We start from the raw sequence: 20,656 nt of genomic DNA, 5'->3' as shown, positions 1-20,656 counted from the left end.
TACTCTTCAGTGAAAATTCGCCTGTACTTGTCTGCAGATACAGGCTCATAGATCATCTCCTTGCAGAAAACATTCTTATAGTGCTCATAACAGGAGGCGATTGTTGCATATGTGCCCAGGTCTGTAATGACTCTCGTATTTCGGTATTTTGTCGATGTGTTCCCTGACATGGTTAACACTAGTTTCAGAGTAAGCATGCGGACGTACAGTATGCTTGCCCCGTTTGTCCTGGAGTGGCGTGATCGATCCGGATACGATTTTCTTCTGTATATTTTCGACACGACCGCGATTGTTATGTAGACCATGAATGGCAAGAAAAGCTATCTTGCATACTTTTATATCACTGCCACTAACTTTTACGCTGTAGGAAATAGTACAGTTTCTTCGGGAATTTTCTCCAGCTGCTTTTCGGCGACGTGCAACAGTATTAGATTTAATTGCACCAAATAAGTATGCATTTTGAATGTTAAACTCGCCTACTTCCCAAAATGTTTTGAATAGTTTCATTACAGTCCAATCTCCTACTTTTTCGAAACATTTACCTACGAGGGCACTGGCAATTAGGTCCCACAGTTGTTTTACTTACAGTTGCTCCTCTTCGCCCAAATTACGCCTCTTCTGTTTAATTTTGCGTTGAGAATCGACTCTCAGCCTTTTCCGAGACGACCTCTTTGTCTGCTCGAGGGCCCCTTCCTCAATGGTTTCTGCAGGAGCGATACACTATTCGTTGTTTTGGGCAATATGATCTGATTCGCTATTAACCTGTATAACAACAAAAACTACTGTTACCGTTACCATTATTATTACTATTAAATGTAACAATATAAATGAGAAATGCGCATTCACACACCACTTAGCCAAAAAAATGTAGCCATCCTAAAATAAGCTCAAAATTAACGTACTTCAGGAACATAATGGTATGTACATGCACTTACCATTATGTTCGTGAAACGTACTAAAGACAGTATATTTACAAAATAACATACCTCTGAGTCATCTGAATCGTTAGGAATGTATACTGGATCCCTCTAGAATATATTAGTATCATTGGAAGTACATCCCTCTTCTTCTGCCATGTTCACTGTTGCCATAATCTCGGAGATGTTTTTACTTGCCGCCATTCTCTCCGTCGCTTACTATTATGTTTCCGCAACAGACGGACAGTGGCACTTACCGTTAAGCTCCGCACTGACATCTGTGAGTGAATTTGGAACTACTCGTGAGTTTACTGCATTGTGCATCCCACAGGTGGTGTCATTAGCCATCCACCGCAAAATACACGGCGATGGCGCTTACCATTGTGTTCCCCCGAGCAGCTCAATTATTGTAATTAAATGTTCCGTAATTTAGGTACATATATATGCCTCATAAAATCCTGTCTGTTTACAGTACCTAAAATTTTGCAACTATGATGTAAATTTCCAGTTATCTTAGCAATACTATAGTTAGAATCAGTAAAAATAATGTATTTTATTGGAAAACTGACAAATCAAATGTGTACTTGGACTTACTCCATAGATGTACATCATAAGCTGCTAAATAAAATAAATAAAAAAATCTTACACTAAAAAGTGTTTGAGTCAGCTGTTTGTTTCTCATCTGTGTTTACAGAGTAAATTTTGAAATGGCAGATACGTAGCAAAAAGTCCGCAACGAATTTTCTTTATTACGCATCGTTTCCCTACTCGCCGTAGGATCAACCGCCCTGCAGCAAACAGGGGAACGATGCATAATAATAATGATAATAATAAAAAACAAAATGAATCACTGTGGGCTCTTGGCTGCGAAGAACTAAGCAAAGTAACGAACTCCATTCTACCTGGTGCCTGGAGACTGCTGGCCTGTATTCAGCCAGTACTGACCTAAGCCGTAATCTCATGTTGAATTGTGACAGCACAGCAGAAAAAAGTAGGCCCTATTTGTACTAAAGTAGACTGCAGTCAGAATGTTGTGTTAAGATGATGATGGAAGATCTTGGAAGAGTGCCCTCAGGGGCATATTTATTGTTACACTTCTTTTACTTCCTAATATTATGCGTGTTTGATAACAAGAGTGACTTACATTAGAGGTGAAGTGTAGAATTTACTACCACAGTACTACAAGTAAACTGTCCAGATATAGTATGAATCGCTATCTAGAGTTCAGAGTGGAATTTAATATTCTGATGCAAAAGTTGCTGGTGCACTTCAAGCAGGGAATTGAAAATCTCGTCTTAGAAACACACTGAACTATAGCTCATTGGTCGCTTTTATAACTTCTAAGAATATAATGTGTCTGAAACATGTTTAAATTCTAGACAGCGTAAACAGCTCGTGTGTGCTGAAATGATTTTTGTTAATGCTTGTTTCGAAACAAATTCTACATCCTTATAGCTCCTATTGCGAGTGCCGAGTACTGTTAACGTCACTGTCAGCCGCTCATGTGAAGAAATTGCTCTCCTATTATACTAGGACTTATGAGCGCCAAAAGACAATTGTACGTTTTTAAACCCATCTTCAAATTACGAAGTCAGTCATCGAATTCACCCTGCAACTCATGAAGTAAATTTATACGATAAAACTGCCTTTGCTTAAGCAGCCACTGTTAAATAATATCCTTCTTTTTGCATCTGACATTTTCTTTCCTTTTGTTTTTTGCAACAGAATTTGCGAACACAGAGATAACAGGATTTACATCATTTCTGAATAAATGAAATAAGCGTTGAGGTTACTATGGGGTGTAATCGCTTGCCACACCGACAGATGGCGGGCGAGCAGTTGATTGGAACTTGTTTGAGAGAAGATAACAGCATTTGCAGCCATCTATTGCATACACAAACATTTGTTCAAATAGACCGTTGCATGTGGACATAGCTTAACAGATGATTGTCCACTATAATCGAGCGCCGCCCAGGAAAAAAAAATCGTACATATTTGGATCATTAACATAAAATGAGGGGCTTTGCCCATACGAACTCTGTAGGCTATTCAATAACTCGCATTTATGTTAATTAAAGGTTGGAGGAGGCGGGGGGAGATAGGAAAGGAAAGGGAAACAACTATTGATGTCAGCTGCAGCGGGACTTTAGCAAAGTCAGTGGCAATGAGTGAAAATGTGTGCCGGACTGGGATTCGAACCCAGAATCTCCAGGCTGTTGCGTTAACCACTGTGCTATCCGAATACAGTATATATCGTAATTCCGTGGACTACTTCAGCATTCCTCCTGGCTGACATACATTCTCAGCTAGCACAACCTATCAGCAGTCCACATCTATGTTCTTCATTCTCGCTACTTTGATATCCCCATTGGAGGTTGAACATCTGCACAGAATGTTGTGGATTCAGTATCCATCAAGACAACTCAGTTATATGAATGTGAGGTGTCTGTTCCTTTGGAACCATGTGGAATGCACAGCTGTGACACATACTATGTAAATTGAAGATGGAGGGGGGGGGGGGGGGGGATGGTGGGGCAAGGAAAGGAACTGTTGATATCGACTGCAATGGGACTTTATGTGGAATCAGCAGCAATGAGTGAAAATGTATGACAGACGGAATGTATCCGAAAGAACAGACACCATGCATTCGTTTAATTGATACATCTCGATGGGCAATGAATCCACCACCTTCAGTGCGGATGCACAATCACATTCGACCTCCTGTGGAATCTCAAAATGGTGAGCATGAAGGATGTGGACAGGGACTCCAGATTAGTGGTGCCTGGTGAGAATGTAAGTCTGCCAGGAGGTGTGATGAGATAGTCTGCGCAATTGAGGCAAATGCTGTGACCAGAAGGCGCATTGGTTAACACAGCTGCCTAGCAAGCAGGAGATCCTGGGTCTAAATCTCATTCCAGCACACATTTTCGCTCATCAGCACTGATTCTGCATGAAGTCCCAATGCAACTGACATCACTAGTTCCTTCCCTTTCCTTTCCTTTCCCCCTCTCTACCTTCTGTTTACATGATATTTGTCACAGTTGTGGATTATGCTTGATGTCTGTTCTTTCAGACATATCTGAAAGAGCAGATGCCATACATTCATATAACTCTCATTAACCTGTGAATGGAGAGTAGATATCAGAGTCACAAGCATTTTCAAAAAAGTTTTTGTGCTTTCAGTTATATTTCAATCACAATAATGTGTAGTCTAAAATGTATCTAACAGTAAACTACATGCCATCAAACCTTTTCACTATAAGATTTGTAAATCAAGTGGACGTGGTCAACAAATAGCATTATTTCACAGTGATTGTTACAAATTATGAAAAAATAAATGGTTTGTTAAGAAGCTAAAATGCTACGCTAACACATGTACAAAAATTAGATTTTTTATCTGCATACTTTTTTCAAGATCAATTGAGAAAATATACGAGACTAAAAAAAAAATCACACAAAATGAAAAGTAAGCATTTTCTTCTTTCAGGAGGAAAGTTAAGCTTGTAAGGGTAGAAAAAAATGATGTGGTTTTATCTTATAAACTGCCAAGAGTTTTTACAGTATGAAAATCTGAAATTGGATTTTCCCATTTTTTCGTCCTTCTGGCCCGACGTGCAGTGTGAACTCTCAGAATGGTAGCTTGAGACAGCTAGGCATGATCCAGCCCAGTGTGCAGTGTAAATGCCACCTCAGACAAAGCATTGTCAAAAATTTTCAAAAACCCTGCACCATTCAAATGATCTTGTAAAATAAGGGGTCCAGTTATGTGATCTCCAAGAATTTCAGTCCAAATGTTCACTGAGAATCTTACTGGTAACTTCTCATACATTTTTAATAGCCCCGTGGTGACTGTAAATCTTTATTTTGTATTACCAAAATGGTCAAAATTTCATTTTCTGCAATTTCCCAAATTTTTAAAACATCATTCTGTTAAACCTGTACACGTATATGATTAGGACAAGTACAATGAAAAAGACTGCTAACATATTAAAGCTTTTGGACCAAGTCCTTCCGCAGTAGAAAACACTCACATACTCACACACATGGCTACTGTCTCAGTGTGTGATGAAGTAGCAATCTGCTGGGAATGGTAATGTCTTTCCTAACCCAAAATGGAAAGTCCAAGATGGAATAACAATAATATGGAAAGGCACTACCTACCCCGACAGATTGCTGCTTCATCACACGCAGTCACACACTGAGGCAGTAGCTATGTGTGTGTGTGTTGTTTGGATGTGAGTGTGTTTTCTACAGCAGAAGACATATTTTAAGCACATGTTTCCACGTCCATGAAAAAATAATTTTTCACTATGGCACATTTTATTGTTTTAAGATGTAATCTATTTACATCTGTATTTCATATTCCATGTTTTGCTGCAGTTCTGGAGATGATCATTGCTGACTGAAACCGGTACTCAAAGGACCAGCTGTTTTGTGATCATTGACTGAAATAAAAGAAATTTATTCAACACTTCCGGATCAGTTTTAATCAGCGACTATGTTGCAGCTTGTGATACATGTTTTAATTACAGTAATTTTGAAAATTAATAACCAAGAAATGTAACCAATGAAGCAATATGTACAAACACTGAAGTGCCAAAGAAACTGGTACACCTGTCATGTAGGTTCTCCGTAAGAATGCAGGAGTGCCGCAACATAACGTAGCATTGACTCAGCTGATGTCTGAAGTAGTGTTGGAGGGAGTTGACACCACGAATGCAACAGGGTTGTCCATGAATTTGTAAGAGTACCAGGGGGTGGGAATCTTTTCTGAACAGCATGTTGCAAGGCATCCCAGATATGCTCAATAATGTTAATGTGTGGGGAGTTCAGTGGCCAGCGTAAGTGTTTAAACTCAGAAGTGCGTTACTGGAGCCACTCTGTAGCACCTATGGATGTGTGGGGTGTCACATTGTCCTGCTGGAATTGCCCAAGTCCATCGGAATGCACAATGGGCATGAATGGATGCAGGTGATCAGACAGGATGCTTACATATGTATCACTTGTCAGAGTCTTATCTAGACATATCAGGGGTCCCATATCATTCCAACTGCACACACATCATGCCATTAAGGAGCCTCCACCAGCTTGAACAGTCCCCTGCTGACATGCACGGTCCATCGATTTGTGAGATTGTCTCCATAGTTATATGTGTCCATCCATGTGATGCAATTAGAAATGAGACTTATCCGACCAGGCAATATGTTTACAGTTATCAGCAGTCCAATGTTTGTGTTGATGGGCCCAGGCGAGGTGTAAAGCTTTGTGTCGTGCAGTCATCAAGGGTACACGAGTGGGTCTTCAGCTTCGAAAGCCTATATCAATGATGTTTCGTTGAATGGTTCGTAGGCTAACACTTGTTGATGGCCCATTGAAATCTGCAACAATTTGTGGAAGGGTTGCACTTCTGTCACGTTGAATGATTCATGATTCTCTTCAGTTGTCATTGGTCCTGTTCTTGCAGGATCTTTTTCCTGCCGCAGCGATGTCAGAGATTTGATGTTTTACTGGATTCCTGATATTCAGGGCATACTTGTGAAATGGTTGTATGGGAAAATCCCCACTTCATCATTATCTCGGAGATGCTGTGTCCCATTGGTTGTGTGCCGACTATAACACCACATTCAAACTTACTTAAATCTTGATAACTTGCCATTGTAGCAGCAGTAACTGATCTAACAACTGCACCAGACCCTTGCTGTCTTACATAGGTGTTACCTACTACAGCACCATATTCTGCCTATTTACATATCTCTGTATTTGAATATGCATGCCTGTACCAGTTCTTTGGTGCTTCAGTGTATCATGTGTCTTGTGAAAGGAGATGGTGTCAACAATTGCTACCAATACACTACTTCGACAATCAGACATTTTTGTAACAATCATTTGCAATTTTACTTCAAATGCATATTGTGCAATTACTATGAATTCTGCACACATAAATGTAACATGAAAGCAGCTGGAGTGTCCCATATCATTACCTAATATATGAGCAACCATGATTCTATTTTTAAGAAGTATTTGTAATTTTAAGTTGAGTTTAAATAAGTTGCATAACCAGATGTAAATGTGCATTCATGTAATTCATTCATTGCTTGATGAATACTTAAATGAGATGTCACAAAGAGATCAGAGGAATTTCTCCATATTACATTTAAAATTGATGGTAGTCATTTCTTAAATGCTTTAATTGAGGCAGTATTCTTGACAGCACAGAGTGCACTTAAGCATGAGCAGAAGCGCACCAATATTTATTTATTTTTATTCTATTTTGAGGGTGTGTGTTGGTGATCGCTTGATAGTTGTAGGATGATGAGTGGACTATACAGCCATAATGGTGCTTGGCTTGGTTTAACTATCATTAGTCTTTGAAAATTCCTTGAGGGTGCAAGTTGAATAGGTTGAAACTTCAAGGGACTTAGATGCTGTTTCTTGAGTGTGAATTCTGGACTCAAAATTTTTATGAAACATAGAATTACTTGTGCAGTTTTTGGTGAATGTTTTTTTGGGACTTTGTGTGGTGTCTCTCTGGAATATGTGAGTATGTGACAGAAGGCATCTGCCACTTGTCTGACTCCTCCACCTACCAGCTCTGCCATGTTGATATCATCCAAGACTTCCAATATAACCTCCAATCCCTATTCAAATCCCATCACATAATCTTTCGCCTGAATCAGCCTCCTTCCACACCCCAACATCCTGCACAACCACCTTTCCATGAATCCAACAATCCTGGATACCCTACTGTAACTTACACTACAGGCCATTAAAATTGATACACCAAGAAGAGGGTATTCATTGGACAAATATATTATACTAGAACTGACATGTGATTACATTTTCACGCAATTTGGGTGCATAGATCATGAGAAATCAGTACCCAGAACAACCACCTCTGTCTGTAATAATGGCCTTGATACGCCTGGGCATTGAGTCAAACAGAGCTTGGATGGCGTGTACAGGTACAGCTGCCCATGCAGCTTCAGCACGATACCACAGTTCATCAAGAGTAGTAACTGGTGTATTGTGACAAGCCAGTTGCTCGGCCACCATTGACCAGACGTTTTCAATTGGTGAGAGATCTGGAGAATGTGCTGGCCAGGGCAGCAGTCGAATATTTTCTGTATCCAGAAAGGCCCGTACAGAACCTGCAATATACGGTTGTGCATTATCATGCTGAAATGTAGGGTTTCACAGGGATCGAATGAAGGGTAGAGTCACGGGTCGTAACACATCTGAAATGTAACGTCCACTGTTCAAAGTGCCGTCAATGTGAACAAGAGGTGACCAAGGCGTGTAACCGGTGGCACCCCATACCATCACGCCGAGTGATAAGCCAGTTTGGCGATGACGAATACACGCTTCCAATGTGCATTCACCGCGATGTCGCCAAACATGGATGCGACCATAATGATGCTGTAAACAGAACCTGGATTCATCCAAAAAAATGACGTTTTGCCATTCGTGCACCCAAGTTCGTCGTTGAGTACACCATTGCAGACGCTCCTGTCTGTGATGCAGCGTCAAGGGTAACCGCAGCCATGGTCTCCGAGCTGATAGTCCATGCTGCTGCAAACATCGTCCAACTGTTCGTGCAAATGGTTGTCGTCTTGCAAACGTCCCCATCTGTTGACTCAGGGATCAAGACGTGGCTACACGATCTGTTACAGCCACGCGGATAAGATGCCTGTCATCTCGACTTCTAGTAATACGAGGCCATTGGGATCCAGCACGGTGTTCCGTATTACCCTCCTGAACCAACCGATTCCATATTCTGCTAACAGTCATTGGATCTCGACCAACGCGAGCAGCAATGTCACGATACGATACACAGCAATCACAATAGGCTACAATCCGACCTTCATCAAAGTCGGAAACATGATGGTACGCATTTCTCCGCCTTACACGGGGCATCACAACAACGTTTCACGAGACATTAAGGGTCAACTGCTGTTTGTGTATGAGAAACCGATTGGAAACTTTCCTCATGTCAGCATGTTGTAGGTGTTGCCACCAGTGCCAACCTTGTGTGAATGCTTTTCAGAGAAAAGGTTATCATTTGCATATCATAGCATCTTCTTCCTGTCAGTTAAATTTCGCGCCTGTAGCACGTCATCTTTGTGGTGTAGAAATTTTAATGGTCAGTAGTGTATTACTGTGCTCCCACTGAAAGAATCTCCGCACTTGTCAATGAGCTCCTGTAACAAACAGCCCATAGCCTAGCCTCTCGTGTTAAAGATAAAACCACTACCTTCACTGATTCTTGACCATTTCCACCTGGATCCCCACTCATCACTCACTGATGATGCCACTTTCCTATACACTAACAACACCATACCCACGACAAAGCTGTTAATGAACACTGCCTCTCCCGATATACTTCCAACTCCAAACTCACTACCTCATTATTTATATATCTAATCAACTACATCCTCGACATAATTTCTTCTCCTTTGAGGGGAAGATATGTAAAAAACTATACGGATTGGTCATGAACACTTGCATGGCACTACCCTATGCATATCTATTTATGGGCCATCATAGGAAAAACTGCTAGCTTCCCTAACCCTCCCCCCCCCCCCCCCAATCTGGTCTAGGTTCACTGATGACATCTTCACGACCTGGACCTAGAGCCATGACACCTTCTCCTCATTCCTTCACAATCTCAACACCTTCAACCCATTTGCTTCACCTGCACCACCTTCCTGGATGTTTTTTTTTTCCATCTCTGTGATGGCTCCATCCATACCTCTGTCCACATCAAGCCCATTCACCATCAACAGCAACTGCTATTTGACTTCTGTCATGCCTCTCACACTAAAAAATTGTTCTATACAGCCTGGCCACTCATGGATGCAATATCTGCAGTGACAAGAGTTGCCTTGCCCAGTATGCTGAAGATCTCACAAAGTCCTTCATAGACAGATGCTATTCCTCAAACACAGTCCACAAACACATTTCCCATACTATATTCTCATGACTTCCTAATCCTCCCACTAGTCTCAGGAACCGGCTGCAAAGAAGTACCTCCCTAATCCAAGAATATTATCCTGGACAGGAACAACTGAACCATGACCTTCACCAGGGCTTCGACAATCACTGTGTCTGGAAATGAGGGACATCCTACCTACCTGTCTCTAAGTGGTATTCCACTACCCACCCAACCTAGACAACGTTCTGGTCTATCCCTCTGCCACCCCCACTCCCAGCCTCTTGCCATTGGGATCACAAGATCTACCCAGTTCACCCACCCAGCACATCTTCTCTAGTCTTGTCATAGGCTTATATCCTGTCCCATCAGAGGCAAGGGTCACCTGTGAAAGCGGCCGTGTCATATACCAGCTTTGTTCAAATTTCTGTATAGAATTTTATGTGAGCATGACCACCAACCAGTTCTCTACCAGAATGAATGACCACTGCCAAACTGTGGCCAACAGCAAAGTTGACCAACCAATGGCAGGAATGCTGCTGAGCACAATATGCTGTGTTCCATGGCTGCCTCATAACCTGTTTCATATGGATCTCCCCCTCCAGTTTTCAGATGGGAGTTATTCTTGCAATATATCCTCCATTCCTGTAATTCTCCTGGCCTCATCCTCTGCTAAGCCACAGCACCCACACCTGCTACTCAACCATCTCCTCTTCTTGTATCTTGTCACCCCTCTGAATCCCCTCCTTCATGCCCGTCATAGTCCGCCAGTCAAACCAACTCCGGTTCCAGTGTGTTGCATTCCCATCCCTCTCACATTCCTATCCCACGTCTCCTGCCCTCCTATGAGCCATCAGTCACCTTTACCCAACACTGCCTCCTGCGTCTATCTCTTGTCTCCCTCTACTTACCTCAACTGGCACATCATCACACACGTGTCTACCAGTCAAACTGCAGCACTGGCATTGTGATTTTGGCTGGCACAAAATGAGGTAGGATGAAAAAAGTAATGGTATTTTTTATTTTTCTTAAAGAATCTTTATTTATTCATCAACATCAACTTTGTCCCCTCCAAAGTAATACCTTTCAGATATAATACACTTGTGCCAGCACTTTTTCCAATCTTGGATGCACTTCTAGAACTCACTTTTCGTTATGGTGTTCAGCTCCTGCAAGAATTCCATTTTTATCTCATCAGTGGTGGCAAAACAATGTCCTTTCATGATTCTCTTCATCCCTGAGAATAGAAAGAAGTTACTGTGGACCATATCTAGTGAATACAGTGGCTGGGGAAACACAACTGTTTTGTTTTTTGCCACAAAAAAATCATGAACAAGCATTGAGCGGAAGCATTATTGTGATGAAATTTCCACTAGTGGTTTTGCCACAGTAGTGGTCATTTTCTTCAGACTGTTTCATGCAAACGGTGCATAACTTCCAGGTAGCGTTTCTTACTGATCATACGACTATAAAGGAGGAACTCATGACACATCATTCCATTGTAACAGAAGAAAACAGTGATAAGAACCTTCATATGTGATTGAACTTGATTTTTTTCTGGTCTTTGCTCTTCGAGCAGTTTCCATTGGGACGACTGAGCCTTGCTTTTGATGTCATACCTGTATACTCATGTTTCATCACCTGTTGTAACATTCTTTAGAAGTAGACTTCATTCAGTGATTCCTGAGTAATGTCTATGCAATGTCACTTTTGGCTGAAAATAAACAATTTTGGAATAAACTTTGCTGCTACAAGTTTCATGTTCAAAACATCTGAAAAAATTGCATGGCGTGAGCTGAAGTGTTTGCCAACATCATCAGCAACCTCTCTGATGGTGATTCAGTCATTTTCCACAATCATTTTCTTTACTTCTTCCATATTGTCAATTTACGTGCTGGGGCATCCAGGGCGGACGTCGTCTTCAACGTCTGTTTGGCCATCTTTGAAACATTTATACCAATCGTCACCTTTTGAATTACTATTAGCAGATTCACCAAAAGCCACAATCACAACATTTTGAATGCAATGCTGCACTTTATTCCATTTTTCAAGCAAAATTTAATGCTAATTCTTTAATCCATCTTTCTCAAAAGTAAAAATTTGCTGAGCACTCAAAAATCCTTATAACTTTTTCAACTTTGAACAATATACCGAATATTCAAAACAGTTGGAAATGTAAACATACACAAGGAACATGTGTATCAACATGATAAAAACATGAAAATGGGATGTGTATAGGCCGCGAAATTAAAAAATTACCATTGCCTTTTTAATCACACATGATATCGCTGTACAGGTGTGTACGTGTATTATCTAGATCGTTAATGTAATCACCTGGAAGCTAGTTTGGTTTTCAGTTTTTTTTGTACCTTTTGCCAAGTCCACCTTTCTACTATTTAGTTGGTGTTTTTCTTTACTCTCAAATTATTTACATTCTGCCAAAACTTTCCGTACCACATTTCATTGGATTATGTTTTAGAAATTCTGGGGCCAATGTCTCTAGCCATACTGTATAGGTAGGGACCTTGGAAAGAGGAATATGGACAGTGAAAACTCAGCACACAAGTATCAATGTCTATTCTACAAGGAAAGCAACTAAGCTTCAACCATGGGATGATAAGCTATCGGTGAATTCTGATTACGGTATAAAGAACCCCACCAATGTGTATCTACTTTTTGTCTCATGAGCAACTGTTACCAAGATGGGAACTTTCAGTGACAAAAGTGCCTGTTCAAAGATTAAGTATCTGCTAGGCTATTGAGATTTATGGAGTAGGCAATAAAACTAAATTGGGTGTATGGCATGTATTTACTGACACCCAACATATTACCATGTAACCAGCAGCCTTAAAGTCTCTTCGGAGGGAAGTGCTACCAAAATTACTTGGAGAACTTCCTCTTGAAATTTGGGCAAATATTCAGAGCATGAGGAAGCGGTGTAAGATGTAATGTAATCAGTTTAGTGGCCATCTAGGTTCGTGAATTAAAATCCCGTCAGCACTTGATCATTATTAATATAATTATTTTCAAAGGTATCTGGTTTCATTTTCCAAAGACACTAGCTTCATGCTCTTGCAAACTGTCATCAGTAACAAATTTTTTAGCAGATATTATCAAAAGATAGTTTCTTGGTTTTATTTCACACTGCAGTTAGTTGAAATTGTTCATTGCAGTTGTAGAAAACCAAATTAATGTTGGGAACAGAAACAAATGTAATGTACTATGATATGTTTATGGTCACATCCAACCTCTGGACAAACAACCTGCAACTGACTACACCAGACACAACAGATGCAAATAGTACACTGTGTTTGCATCTAGTAAATCCATGCGGAATTATTTTAGGATACTTCTGTCGGTAAGCTTATGATATTTACAAATGCTTACTCACATAAACTAATGTATACACTGTTAGTTTTGGTTGATTATAGCTACTTTCTCACATTGCAGTAGAAATGGTGCTAATTACTCTGACTTTGGTAATTATTATATCTGTAACCAAACAAACAAGTTAACAGTGATAAATACTACGAAACAAACACAATATACTTGTTTTACTGCAGACCTGATACATCAACTTTACCCCATCCACGTCCTCTTCCACTACAACAGTGGTTAGCATTGGGTATTGCCATCACATCAGTTAGGTGGTTAGGGTTGCAATCATTACCTGAGTCACAATGAATTAACATCACTATATCAGTTGGCTGCTGCTTGAGAGTGGATTATATTATTTTACATGATAGTACACATAGTATACGAAAGGTATGTTCCCAGAGGCAAGTTCCCATTCGGAATTTCCTCCACTGCCACTAAAGTACTAAAAACACATAATTAGTCTTTAAAAGGTATGAAGATGAGAGTTAAATGTCCTGATGAAGATGAGGATCACAAGCTCAGATGGGGGAGGAAATCAGGCATGTCATTTTCAAAGGAACTGTACTAGCAATTTCCTTAAACAGTTCAGGCAAACTGTGAAAAACATGAATCTCGATTGCCAGATAGGGGTTTGAACTCTCATTCCAGCAAAGTTAAGTACAATGTCTTACCATTACATCACTTTCTTGTCAGTATTTAGAAATGCCTTGTGTTTATGTACAATTTTAGAAGAAGGAAAAGTATCATACTGTACTACACTGAAAAAGCACTAACTTTCTGTACAAAAGTTTTTATTGAACTCCTTACTCCCAGTCAGTAACAAGGTAATACATTTTAACTATCTGTAATGCAATCAGAACAATTATCTAGTATAAATATTTCACTTCTCATAATACTGTACTGCAGCAATAGATATATATTAGGCCTTTCACTGAGATTGTAGTTTCCACATAGAAATTGCACTTCAATTTCAGATGTGGCTCTACAGGTGAAGAAAATTATTTTAAAACAAATAATTTTGTAAAGTGATATTCATTTCTATTTAAACTTAGTCAGTAATTGAGTCATTAACCAGTTTACTTGAATTCTATACAAGAAATGTTAGCTGATCAAAAATAAAATCATCACTGATGTCCCAGTTCACATACCTTTAGTAAGATTTTATATTTAACTGCAATTTTAACACTGTGAGAGAATTTACAGTGGATTGGTTTATACATTAGACATAGTTAACATGATGTTTCGATGTTCATTAATATCACGGCATATCATTTAAAATTTGACAAAACTTCGTTAGTAATACTACAAGACAGTCTGAATTGTAGGCAAAGTAAATTTTAAAATTCAGTCTAAAATTCCATGTGAATATCAACAGTAGCCAGAACAGTCATGAAGTATTCTTCTACAACTAAAAAACACTATATATGCATCATCAAAACATTTCCATTTCCAGTTAAAACATGACCATTGTAAAACGAATATCAAAACAATGGGTATTTGTAGTCCACTACGACTGTTGCTGAGTGAACAACAGCTTAAATGCTAACCACTTTTTGTCGTATAACAAGAGATATCATTATAAGGCCAACTTTTTGAGACATCTGTTTTCTCAGATATGAATAAAAATTTCATGAGTTTATACACCTGTAATTTGACATCTTTTTTATACAGCCACTTCTTAACACACTATACAATTATACAGAAAGCACAGTTGCAGTAGGTTACCAATACACTAGTTCTCAATATATTTGAGATCTGTCCACTCACAAAGTTCGAACAACTGCTGGAATAACAGGAAAATAAAGCACTTTTTTTATATACTGCTTCTAATGTGGAAAACAATAATGGATTCATGAGTAGGAGGAATATTTTTAAAATAGTAAACTACAATACCATAATAAAGTACTTTTTTCCCTTTTCTATACTAGAAGAATTCAATCTACATTCTGTTTTTATAAAACAATTCTTTTTCTATTAATGTGTCCAGCCATTTCAAGAAAATGTAAAATTATGCTTCATATTATATACTGTGTTCACTGCTTAACTTCAAAAATCAAATTGTTCATGTTAAGGTTGATATAACTGTTCAGATCTGTGGGCTTATTGCAAAAATCTTCCTAACAAAAATTACATTAGATTAAAAATAGTAACTTTTTCATTAGGCATAATAAAAAGTATCAAAATTTGCCATCCATAATCTGATAAGTTGAGACAAGTGAGCTTAGATTACAGTCTATCTGCAAAAAGAGGAGCACGACAGTTTTCTAGTCAATTAACTGCACTGACATGTTACTAAGTTAATTCAGAAAACAGTTTTTTTTAAAGTGTAATGTTGTCACACATTCAACTAATACATCATTGTTGCTGGAAGAACAAACAGTACTTGCCTCTGCAAGGAACAACATTCTGCTTTGGTGGACATATTAATCAACATGTGATAACAGTGACAGACAAAACCAAATATTTAAAAATTCTTTTAACATATTGGATGAGGCTATTTTCTTTCTGGTACCCAATAACTTGGTACAGAAACTGAGGTTAAAAGAGTGTGCCACAAAGACAGTCTACTATAAAAATTTTGGTTACATAATATTTAAAATGTGTTTTCCAAATATACAAATGACAAGTGTCAATTAGTTTTTGAGTTAGAGATGCATGATTCAAAGATTTAACTTGCCAGTACATGCTATTTTTTGACTGATTCAGATGCAGAAGTCAAAACACGAATGGCTTCCTGATAGAAACAGTCCGAGGAACAAATGAGATGATGAATGTTGCACGAAGAGAGCACATATGGGTAGGTGGACTGTGTCTGTGGCTCCCACAGTTACAGAAATTGAGCATCTGCAAAATTTTAAACTGTCATTCCTTTAATAATACCAGTAATTTGGTTAACATTGCTATTTTCTACTATGAAATTTCAAATTAGAATATATATTTACATCACTTTGCCACTGCCAGTTGATACTGATTTCTTTTAACTTCTCTTCAGAATGGCAAATCATAAAAAAATGTTTCTTTGTAGCAATGGGAAATCCGTGACAGACTACAACAATTCTTATATACGTTATAATAATAACAGCATGTTTAAGCAAACTAATTCACAAACCAAACATGTCATCACCACAAACATTAGTATTTTGAACATACAGCAATTTCACATCTTACAAATTAAGGACAGTTATTCCATGCACCATTCATGGCATCTTTTTTTTAAAAAAATAATTACATAACTTTGAATCTCTTCCTGCAGGACACTTAAAATTACAGCACTATTCATTCACAAAACTGTCAGTGAACTGAATGGAACATTCATTAGTAGAATGCAAGCCTTTCTTATGCCACAAACTAGCAGAATGATGGTTTTGGAATAAATTGTAACATCAATTCATACAAAACATACTATTTTTCCACTGACTTCAAAAACAAACACATACTCTTAAAAGAGGAAGCAAATTGTAGAGAAAACTCGATACTGTTTGCTTACAACTCCTAATAAGAAAGACAAAATTCACACTAAAATGGGTAAATTTAGATCATAACAACAATGTGTACATGTATTAATGGAATGACAGTGCCCCATTCATTTCACATCATAGCATATTAAGCCTTAAAAGCAGGGCATGCAGAGTTCAGATGAAGGGCATCAACCAGTTACTGCTAGTAGGACAAAAAAATGAACATGGCAAGATTTATTATGCATGGTGCCATATATGAAAAATGACCATCACACTGATGAACAACATCCTAATTTATTTTGTATCTGTTTTACAAGATGCAAATTACCTAAATAACACTTGTTTGTCGAAAAGATATAAATACAAAAAACTTCATTTATTTAAATATCATGAAGTCGATACTTGACTTTTTAAAGTATAAAACATATAAAATTATATATCAAATATTTGCAGTACACATAATTATTTACAGATTTAACAATATAATTTTTTTCCAGAAAAATGACATCTCTCTTCACAAATTAATATAATTACGAAAGCAAGCCTGTAAAACAGGTTTATTACTTATATCATCTCAAATAACACTACTAAATTTTAAAAAAGAAAGGTCGACATACATTTTGTAACCTTTTTACATTTGTACAAACAAAGAAGTGGCAAGTTTTCTAAATTGATAATTTCGTCTGTGTATTTAAAGGCGATGCTTAAAAAACTCTTTCCTTCAAATTAAAAAATTAGTTCAATTCATTTTCACTCTAATGAAAAATAATAGGCAAGACACATCCATTCAGTAAATAATGTTGATATTTTGCATCACTATTTCAATTTTGATACTGTATGATTTGTTTCAGTCCACCTTTTTTTTTTTTTTTTTTAGCTGAATTATAAAACACCTACAGAATAAAAACTGTTGTAAAGATAATACGACTTTGGCAGTGTTATAAAACAATATATTTCCTACAGTATGCATTCATGCGCAGTGAACTGGATATCCTGATACTGTAATTTACCAGACATTCATATACATAATATCCCTTCCATAACTCCAAAGAAAATCAATCACAACGTGGCAATTATATCAGGCCAGTATTACAATGACTGAAAAATCAAATACATTGACAGATGAATATGTGATTTGTATGCAATACATAGCATAATGCTTCATTTACCAGTCTAATATACACATTAGATTTTCAGCCCTTATTATATCTTATACAGAAATCATTATCAATATGAATAACAGTTTCTTAAAATATGAAAAGTTTTAGAGCAACACATACATAATGTCTGAGTCTCACCAAACATATGCATCTGCCAAGCTGTCATAATGTACGGAATATCAAGCAAATATCTTTGCCCTTATCTTTCTAAAATCAGTACCACAAACTGATACACAATCAAAATATTTAAATGAGTACAAAAAATTAAACTGAACATTTAATAGTACTGTTATAGTGAAAATGATACTGAACTTAAGTTTGTCAAACAATTTCATGTTTTTGTAGCATTCTACCACATTCTACCAGTGTCATCCATACATATGGCAAAAATTTTATACTATAATACTGAAGAATGTTTACAGAAGTACTCACGACAGATACACAAGCTGAATGCATTGTGTTCTCTTGGAATACTGAAGCACAAATTTTTGATATATTTTTAACTGTTCTTCGGAGATTGTTCCATGTCACAACAAGTAAACACATACAGAGAACCATATATCTCAGTTAAATATTTATTTACTGACATCATGTTTATATTTATATGCTAATTCTTTATTAGAAGAACTATTTACAACACATCTCTAGAAATATCATGATGGAAAAACAGATTAAATGATGTTTCTCATGTGGCCACATATTAAATTTCTCTCATTTTTATCACTCAACAGTTGTTGATGTAGCAGAGTACGCTTGGAATTTCTTGGTAAATAGATATAGTAAACAGAGACTGGAATGGTATTAATGAATTGCTGGGAAAGAATTCGGGGGATTTTAAGACATCCATGACAAAAGAAAGAAAGAAAATATTTCCGGTTTTAACAAACATGAATTATTATTATTATTATTATTATTATTAACAGTGCGATATACGAATGAGTGGCAACAGTTAACATAATCTGTGTAATATTTAGGCCATGAGGGGATCAGTTCAAAGAATTTTATCATTTACAGTACTTCTTTTAGGCCACAACGACATTGTGTCTTGGTGTTTTATAACCAAATTTTTTTATGGATGTATTCTTGTGGAAATATTTTATGCAAAAAAAAAAAAAAAAAAAAAAAAAAAAAAAAAAAAAAAAAGGGAGTGAAGCTTTACAATCACTACTCAGTTGTACAAAGGAGCAGATTTTGATGCAGTCTGTTTTATGTAGGAATTTCACTTTAAAAATGTTAGCTTATTTTACAGTATCTGCAATAAGTGCAATAAATTTTCATGCAGCGTATTTAGGCTACTATTCATTTCTGTGCATTTTTAGTCACACTTGGAGAAGAAATTGTCAACATATATGTGTGGATATCACAAAACACAGAACAATACAGGCAGGTCATCTCATATTATCTCTATTAGGTAATGTCCATCAGACAGTAAAATTATGACATGTAGCAACTAATAATGGTGCCAAGTCTTAAATTTTGAAAATAGCTCCTCTGGTCCCAGTCTGCCACCTAGTGCAGTGCACATAGTAAACGAGGCTACAAACATAATTATGGTTTGACTGGCGCATTAAATACTGAATAATTTCTAACTTACAGTATTTAATAATTCCTGACTACTGGAAGTTTTTAAGATGATTAAAACCAATAAAGTGGTCTACCTGTAACGATTTGTGAATAGTCAAAACAGTGTTTGGGAAGCTATAAAGCTTTTCCAGACAACAGTATTTCAATTTTGTCACCTGTGCACACCCGAGTAACCAACTAAATGTTTCCACATCCAAATCACCTACAATTTTTCTGTCTCCTAGAGATTTCTCTTGATGCTGTGGAACCAGCACTCTCGAGACAACAGTAAAATTGGAGTGTTTCTGTTTTACAGCAATGTCAAGTTATTAATGGAATGGGAAGTAGTTTTAACCTGTTGTAAATGGTTAACAAGTGTATATTCTTCTAAACTTATAGATAATTTTGTGTCAGTAACAAATCTGAGGCATTGAGAAAGCTAAAATCTCTATTGCATCCTTTTCCTTTAGGAGTTGGATCCAAAGCATCAGGTCAGAGCCAACAGACAGTTTTTAAGGAATATAGAAGAAGTGACATCTTAAAACTTTGAGTCATATTGGTTAAGTGGCCAAATTCAGAGGAGTATTAAACGCTGAAAGCAGATGTCTAGTAGTAGTCCCACGTAGTCACTGTGGCTCACACGTGGACAAGTGAGATGGTGAAAGCACTGCTTGAGAAAGGCAGGGATCTTGGTTTGAGCCCTGGTGTGGAACACAGTTTTACCTTGCAAGGAAGATTCAAAACTGCAAACACTCCACCTTAGGCTGTGGCTAAGCCATTTCTCCACAATATCCTTTCTTCACAAGTGCTACTCTTTCAACATGTATATGAGAACTTCTGTAAAGTTTGGAATGTAGGACAGAGGTACTAGCGGAAATAAAGCTGCAAGGACAGGCAGTGAGTTATGCATAGATAGCTCAGGCAGAGTATTCTCTGTGAAAAGCAAGGTTCTGGGTTTGAGTTCCAGTCCAGCACATAGTCTTAATCTGCCATAAAATTTAATAACAGCATACTATTTGTTAAAATGTATGAAATTTTATATGAGCTGCTTATGTTTCGGAAACTTTTTAAACTTCACGCATTTTCTGTCATCGTACAGAATTTCTGTACTATTTGAAATAACTGCTGAATATTGAATTTTTAATTCAGACTGCACTGGTAACATTTAATATCACTGATGTGCAAACAAGAAAACACTGATGAGACACATTCTTTAACTGAGAAATATGGTCCTCATTATTAAAGTCACAG

Source organism: Schistocerca nitens, chromosome 1 (genome assembly GCF_023898315.1).
Source record: "Schistocerca nitens isolate TAMUIC-IGC-003100 chromosome 1, iqSchNite1.1, whole genome shotgun sequence".
NCBI classification, from domain to species: domain Eukaryota; kingdom Metazoa; phylum Arthropoda; class Insecta; order Orthoptera; family Acrididae; genus Schistocerca; species Schistocerca nitens.
The sequence above is the reverse complement of the archived record's forward strand: the minus strand, read 5'-3'. Positions refer to the sequence as shown.